Genomic DNA, 7,764 nt, shown 5'->3' on the forward strand with positions numbered 1-7,764 from the left:
GCCCTCAGATGGTGGACAGACTGTATTAGTATCCTCCTCTGGCTCCTCATACACTCTCCAACACCAAGCTGGACATTGCAGTCATTCCTCCAGCTTTTTCACAGGGAACAGCCTGGGCGGCAGCTTGACGCTCCTCTCGCCGCTTCACCTTGAGCTGCAGCTTTTTGTCCAATATGTGTGGCCAAATGTGGCCACTCTGTCGGTCTTCATGCTGGCCAAGAAAGCTAGGTCTTCTGGATTGCTACAGTGGGTTAAAGCACCAAACCCCGCGCGCTCTTGCCTCGACCTCAATCCCAGGCACCTGGTCTCAGGTGACCGCTACTCCATCACACGGTACAGAGAGAGGACGCGGGCAGCTAACGGTGCCAAGCGAGCGGTGGGAGAGCAACCGAGCTCTGTGGTGCTCTTCAGCAGCCGGCCACACTCAGTGTGTCAGGGAGCAGCAGCTACAACCTCTGCAGCAGGCCTCAGGTTTCCCGCATGACACAACAATACCAGGAATGGAAAGGTGTACATAAAGTGTAAGTTCAAAAGTTTTTTACACATGCAACAGAAAACTAGCCAGCTGCCTGGATTACCCTGCGCGAGTCTGAGGAGTAGTAACCATAGTCCTCAGAAATAAATCCATCCGTCCGTTTTTACCAGTATGGGTGTGGGGGCAGCAGCTCCAAAGGGCACCCCAAACTTCCCTTTCCCGAGCCACATTAACCAGTTCCGACTGGGGGACCTGAGGCTTCCCAGGCCAGGTTGGGATATATCTCTCCACCTAGTCCTGGGTCTTTCCAAGGCCTCTCCCTGCTGGACGTGCCTGGAACACTCTCTTGGGAGGCCCCAGGAGACATCCTTATCAGATGCCCAAACCACCTCAAGAATTTAAAATTCCAATCAAAGAAGAGGAATGTAAAGGACATCGGCTATAATTCGGTGGAAGTGGAACGCGGGGATATAGACTAGGGGATCACTAAAGTCAAAAGGGGACCATGAAGCTCTGTAGAAACTTACAAGGAATGCTTCCATTGGTTGTTGGATATTTCAGTCTGGACCACAGTGGGGAATGATGACCGGCCTGATTGATGAGTGACCTGGCCTCACATGACTAAAATTTCAAAAAGAATAATATTTTTGCCTTATTTAAACAGATAAATAACACAAAAGAATGGTGTGTAGCATAATAAAATTGAGTTGCGTTCAAGGTGAAAGGGCATTACAGCCTCTGCAATAAAATAAGTCAAGCCCACTGTACAATCTCTGATGATGTCCGAGTGCCTGAGGCTTTTATATCATTTATGATGTTGCTGCAATTAAGACAAGTATGGGGATAATATACTGCATATATCATCTACTGTTGGTTGTGAGAAATTGTAATGAGTATTTACATAGATATGTGTATTAATGATGATAGTGCCATGTGGACATACAGAGCTGCCAGCGCATTCTGGTTATCGGGGTAAAACAAGATCGTACTAATCGTCTGTATGGAAGAACAGCACTTTGATGTCTGCTTCCATTCCTCCACATCCCTCTGTCCATCTCTCTCCTCCAGAGTGCCTCCTCCCTCACTCCTGACTCTGACTCCCAGCACCAGGCAGCTCTTCATGTGGGGAGGTTTCACTGTGAAGTGCCAAGGCTCTCAGACCAACTCCTCGAGCGGATCCTAGGCGGTTCCCCGAGGGCCGTGGAGTGAAGAACACGGTCTAACTACTGACCGATGTTCACACTCGGGGGTGCTGTAAGCGCAGGCACGTTGAACGTGTGTGTTCACTGCTGCCAGCGGGAAAAGTGGACTGTACTGGTGTGAGGGCGGCGAGGGCCGCAGGCAACGCAGTCCACATCACAGTAAGCGGTGAGTCTTGGTAACAGGGACAAACTGGGGGACACAAAAAAAACTATACAACGGACAGTGTGTTACAAACATCACAGACATGGTATTAATGTGGTATGTGACTTTATTTACAACAGATAGAATTGATAATGAGAGGTATTTTAGTGAAGCAATTTATTGTTAATCACGTCTCTGTCTTTGTCCCACAGATGGGGCCATCATCTTGAAGACCCCTTCCTTCCCTGTATTGAGGGTGAAACGTGGTCTGTATTGCCAGTACAAGAAGCAATCACAGTGAAATAAATTCTTTAAGATGGAGCAGAGATCGTCACTTCCAGCTCTCCGGTTCCGGACCGAGTAACAAAGATGATTAGAGATGTGACACAGGAAGATGAAGGCTTCTACAAGTGTGCGTCCCAGGACAGAAAGCTGGAGAGTCCAGAGAGCTGGTTATACGTGAGCATGATCGAGGTCAGACAATATGGCTTATTACATTTGATAATATTCATCATTCTGCTTAGTCAAGGGATCAGTGAAAGATGTACATTGTTGTCTTTTAGGCACTTCACATCAACGGATTGGACGCCAACTCCATTAGTGGTAACATGATTTGTATTATCGAAACATAATTTATGATTATATAATATTAGGGGTTGGGGAGAAAAATGTCATGTATCGTGATTATTTTTGGACAATTTTATCAGAACATTTCAGTTTTTTTAAAAGAACAAATATGTAGTTTGATTTTTGGGGTGAAACTGTCCCTTTAAAAAGGGTTTAATGGTTGATAAACGATGTATTAATCTTGTTATAACTAAGCATCTAACTATCAAGCAGTGTTGTCCGACACATTTAAATGCATATTATTTTCTTCATCAGGCTCCTGGAAATGGATCGTTCCATGTGCAGTGTTCTGCTTCTATCCTTGTAACTGTTGGCTAGTACGTCACTACAGGTCAGTCACTGCCGCTTAAAATCTTCAGAACAATATCTCAAACAGTTTGGGCCAATGTTTCACTGATATTGTATTGTATGAAGTTACCAGACGCTTGGCACCCGTAGGTGCTGGTCATTTTCCAAAGAGGAGCTTCAGCAGTGGAGAGTCGTGCGACCAAACAGGAAGTGACAGAAGTACAGTGGGACGTCCTGGATGGAGATGGCAGTCTGTTGGAAAACAGTTATTCCTGGCACTTAAAGGAGACTCACTCTACTGGAGCATAGAGAAAATATTGAGAAGCTATCAGTACTCCAGTCAGTCACTGATGTAGTAGTGATTGAAGGTCACATGTCAACACAGTCAGCTTAAGGGGTTCAGCGACATTCAGCAGTATATAAAGTGCTCATTTTCAGGTTCATAATTGTATTTAGAGATTGTACCAGAATAAGTATGTGGTTTCATTTTCAAGAACATATTTTTGTTGTACTGCACATTGCTGCAGCTTCTTCCCCCTGTGGTTGAGCTCTCTGTTTTAGCTACAGAGTGAGACATCTCATTCTGTTCCGTCTTTGTGGCGGAGTCATGCACAGTGTCTACAGTAGGCAAGGAACTACTAGCCAGTCAGAAGCAGAGTATGAGGCCGTGCCATGCCAGCAGCTAGGCGAGCAATTAACGTGTGTTTGGCTTTTTCGCATTGTAAACCTATAACATGCACAAAAAGATATATAAACAATTAAAAGCCAAAAAGCACATATGAGCACTTGATTAATCATTTAAAATCATGCATGTCCTTTTACAAGTGAGTCTTTAAATAAAGATCTTACTTGGAAAATCTACATAAAATATCTGTAAATAATTAATGAAACAGTTTGAATATTGAGGGAAGTGTTAATTGAACTAGCACACTTAAAGCATACAAATTAAACTGTATACCGTTTAATGTATGCGATATAAATTCACTGGTGATATTGTTTGGAGTGCACTTATCCTAGAATAACAAGATATTTTCTAAAAAAAAAGAATAAATGGTATCAGCTATGATCATTGTCCACTGTTTAAGTAATATATTATACATTTATAAGGTTAATAGTTCATGTATTTGATTGTACCTAATAACCCTCTAGATTTTACATGGTTACAGTGCTAAATAAAACAAACAAACTTTTTTTTAATGTGTCTTTCTTAAAGCGTGTTCCAGTTTTTTTGTCCGATGGTTTGATTATACTCAATTGAATGTTCTGTAGACGTTTTAGAGACTGAAAACGCGTACAAATATAAGTATAATGACCGTAAAGAAACAAACGAGCAAAAAGCGACACCATAAGGAGACGCAAAAAGACAAGAAAGTGATGCAAAAGGTATATAAAGAGCGATAAAACCACCGCAAGACACAAAAACCAACTACCAAGAACAAAAATGGGAACAGACGCACCAAATGACTGGAGATTCGTTTTTAGTTGATTTGTGTCTCTTCAGTCTGGGGTCTCGCCCTTTATGTAGAAGAGGTCTTTATATATTGTATCCTGTTGTCTATAACATGGCCCATCCCAGTTGTGCTTTACTGGTCCTGTCGTATCCTATGGGGGAGTGAGGGAAGTCAGAGCCAAGACATCAAATATCAACTCTCATATTCTGCATGAACATAATAGTCTATGAAAGACTGAAACTCAGGTTTATAATTCACAATCCACGCCTCTATTTTAGGCTCTGGATTTAAAGCCGTTTGTTAAGAGAACCAGAACCATTGTACTGTCTTTGAGGATATTATGAGACTCATCTTTAAATATACTATTTTTGTAATTTAAATGAAGTGTTCTGTAAAATAAATGCATACACCGCAGTTTAACTTTTGTTTTGATTGAATTCATTCCAAAGGTTTTTATTAACAATGTGAATGGTGTTATTCCTGAAAGTGAACGTGGTTACATATTGAATGTAGTTAAAGGCCCAGTCAGTTCAAAATGAATGCGTTGTGTTGACGTGAGCCTGAACTCTGCTGCAAAGAAATACAGGATACTTCGACTGGACTCATTTTGGCTCTGCACTTCTGTTTCATAATGCAAATATCTTTTTTTTGGACTCACTTTCATACTTTGTCCAAAAAATAGAAATACAAGGTTTAAATCGCATGTGGTCTTCTGCAGAGATATCATTGTAATGGATGTTTTGTGTTGTGAGATCATGTGTTAAAACCCTCTCCAGGTGTTACACAGTCCAAGAAAAACCAGTTAGGCTGCAATGTCAGACTACTAGATGAACTGTTTACTCGTTTGTCACTGCATGCAGGCAACGCTATGCACACGGGCTCCAAATATCCCCAATACCAGTTTTCTTTCTATGGACAGACTTCATCAGTGACCTAGCACGGCCCCGGGGTTTTGAGGTTGATACTATCTCGGCTATGAAAAGAGAAGACCAGTAAGAATGGAGAACAATTCGGTGAGTTAACCAAGCGTAATTTCAAGGATAAATTGGTATCTGGCTGCATAGGTCAGCCTTTTTGAGATGCATTAACTAAGCATTAAGTCTTTTTATCCCTAACAAGGACTTGATAGGTTGTGTGAATTGACTTTTTCTAAGGCATCTTCTTATATTTTCAAATAATGTATTGGAGTGCAACGTGCAGATCTGTTTTGAGGTTGATCATCTTGATCCAGTGGACCGTGCGCAAAAAGCATTCCTCACGTAATCATTATTAAGATATAAAAGAAGTCAGAAAGTGCAATGACTCTTCCGAACGTTTCCGTACTGACAAGTTAGTTCAGCCAGGTAAAACAGCCTTAAGATCACTTGAATCCCTATATTAAAAAGCCCCTAAGATCATGACAACAAACACATCAATGTCCACACTGTCAAATACTCACCAAGTAAAATCATTTGAAATTTGAAAACGTGATAATGCATTTGAAAAAGATTTAGATGGCAGATTTAGCTAATTGCCACTAGGGAGAGTGCACTCTTCCAAATCCTTATCAAAGATTTCCTGTGGCTTGTCATCCTTTTCATTTGTAGACCAATCAGTGGACTACTCTCCAAACACACTTCAGTACATGTAAATATCCTCAACTTAATACATGCTTGACAAAAGCGGATATTATATTCACAACTGGAGTGACAAAAAACCTGTACACTCTAGAATTGTGTGTGTTTGTTTTGTGTGTGTGTGTATGTGTGTGTGGTGTGTGCGCTACAGCCTGGTAGAATGCAACTCTGCTTGTTCTATAAATGTTATGTTAAATTGTGCATTGCCTGTAAAATTACATTAATCACTATACAGTTGGTGTGCTCCACACACACCACACACACAACACACACACACAACACACACCCACAGATCACAAGGCAAGACAATACTGTAATACGGCGATGTTGTGGCTATTGTGCCAGTTTGTCTTGACCCTTGTATGCATTACCACAAAACAACAGCGATTGTAGTTGAATGTACCCTGCAGACCAGTTCCAAAGGAAACCAGTTAGACCTGATCAGTTTTCCAGTAAAGACACACGCCCTTCCTACCAGGAATCAAAACAGTTGATTCCTTGACAATTAACTCACCCCCAACAGTTTCAAGACATGTTGATCTCAACTACATGTTAAGTGTGAGTGAATGCCTACTGCACGGTGCGATGTGATAAAATGATCAAATCTGGCTGCAGAAACTGCCTCTGTGGTAACTACTATTGTAGATGCTTCCAGGACCATATCATATATACATATATATATATATATATATCTATATATGAATATATTAATAATATATATATTAGGGGCATCAAATTTGATGGGAAATTTTAATTTCAAAATATCAATTTGGCCGCATGCATTTTGTTCCAATTAACAAAAAATGACTTTTGCAAAGTTTTGAGGAATTCCATTGAGATTTAGGGGTGCACTTAAAACATGAACTTTGTGAAATTTGAAAAAATGGGCAATTTTTAGTCAATTGCCAAAAGGTTGACTGGAAATGTTGAGTACAGTGAACTTTTATACAGGACATGTCTATAGGGTTATCAAAGTAAAAGTTGTAGTTTGCCCTTGGGGCAAGAATTCAACTTTCAAGATTTCCATTCATTTGTCCTATAGATGGTGTCGGGTCGGACACAATATAAAGTTTAATTGACTTTATTGTTAACACAAGGAGCGATACTGACACTTAAAAGAACAAACCTCTCTAGTGGAATTACTGGCAACTAACAGGGCCTAATGGGGAAGAGCTGACACTAATAAACTTTCAAACAATGCTTAGTCTGTGCCAGAGTCCGCTCCACTGAGCAACATCACCAGGAGAGAGAAGAGAGGAAATGGAACCCGAACTCTGAACCTAGCAGTGTGTCTCCCCCCCAGATATGTCTCCCTACCTGCCACCCAAGAGAACCGTCCTATTCAGGCATTAGCTTGGTTTGCGTGGCGAAGTTTGGCTGTTGGCTGCGGTCATGTTCAACTGCGACTCTGCAACCAGGGCCACGCGTGAAGGCAGCCTGTTGCATGGTGATCTCAACTTGTAGCCAGTGACACGACATTGGCGGGTAAGGATATCATGTGGAATGAAGACGTTTATTCCAGTTTCTTACGTGACACTTGCTCCAGTCTTCTTACAGTGGGATGGTCGCCCTCAGATGGTGGACCGACCGTATTAATCCTCCTCTGGCTCCTCACATCACTCTCCAACACCAAGCTGGACCTTGCAGTCATCTCCTCCAGCTCCTTTCACAGTGGAACAGCCTGGCTGCGGCGGCAGCTTGACGCTCCTCTCGCCGCTTCACCTTGAGCTGCAGCTTTTTGTCCATATGGGTGGCCAAATGTGGCCACTCTGGCGGTTTTCATGCTGGCCAAGAAAGCTAGGTCTTCTGGATTATAATTAGCTTTTCACACTTTGGGGGCCACAGCGGAAAGTGGCATCAAGTCTGCACTACATTTTCCCAATTGTTTCGCTGTAGTCTCCACTGGAGCGCTTGGCCTGGGAGATTTTCCGCAGCTTGTTGTAGCATTGGACTAGTCTACCAG

At 42.1% G+C, this 7,764-nt stretch overlaps 1 protein-coding gene across 3 annotated transcripts in view; it reads left to right on the top strand.

Annotated features, from left to right (window-relative positions):
• The window catches only part of LOC116695604 (GTPase IMAP family member 8), a 40,408-nt gene that overhangs the window by 19,338 nt on the left and 13,306 nt on the right, over positions 1–7,764 (top strand). Inside the window, exon 1 of one of the 3 annotated variants that reach the window (XM_032525995.1) lies at positions 5,122–5,198. The exons of the other annotated variants lie outside the window; for them this stretch is intronic. The gene's annotated coding sequence lies outside the window, so the exon portion shown is untranslated. Of the gene's footprint in view, positions 1–5,121; positions 5,199–7,764 lie in introns of those variants that run through there. 3 annotated transcript variants of the gene reach the window in all.

Source organism: Etheostoma spectabile, chromosome 9, assembly GCF_008692095.1.
Source record: "Etheostoma spectabile isolate EspeVRDwgs_2016 chromosome 9, UIUC_Espe_1.0, whole genome shotgun sequence".
Classification (NCBI taxonomy): Eukaryota; Metazoa; Chordata; class Actinopteri; order Perciformes; family Percidae; genus Etheostoma; species Etheostoma spectabile.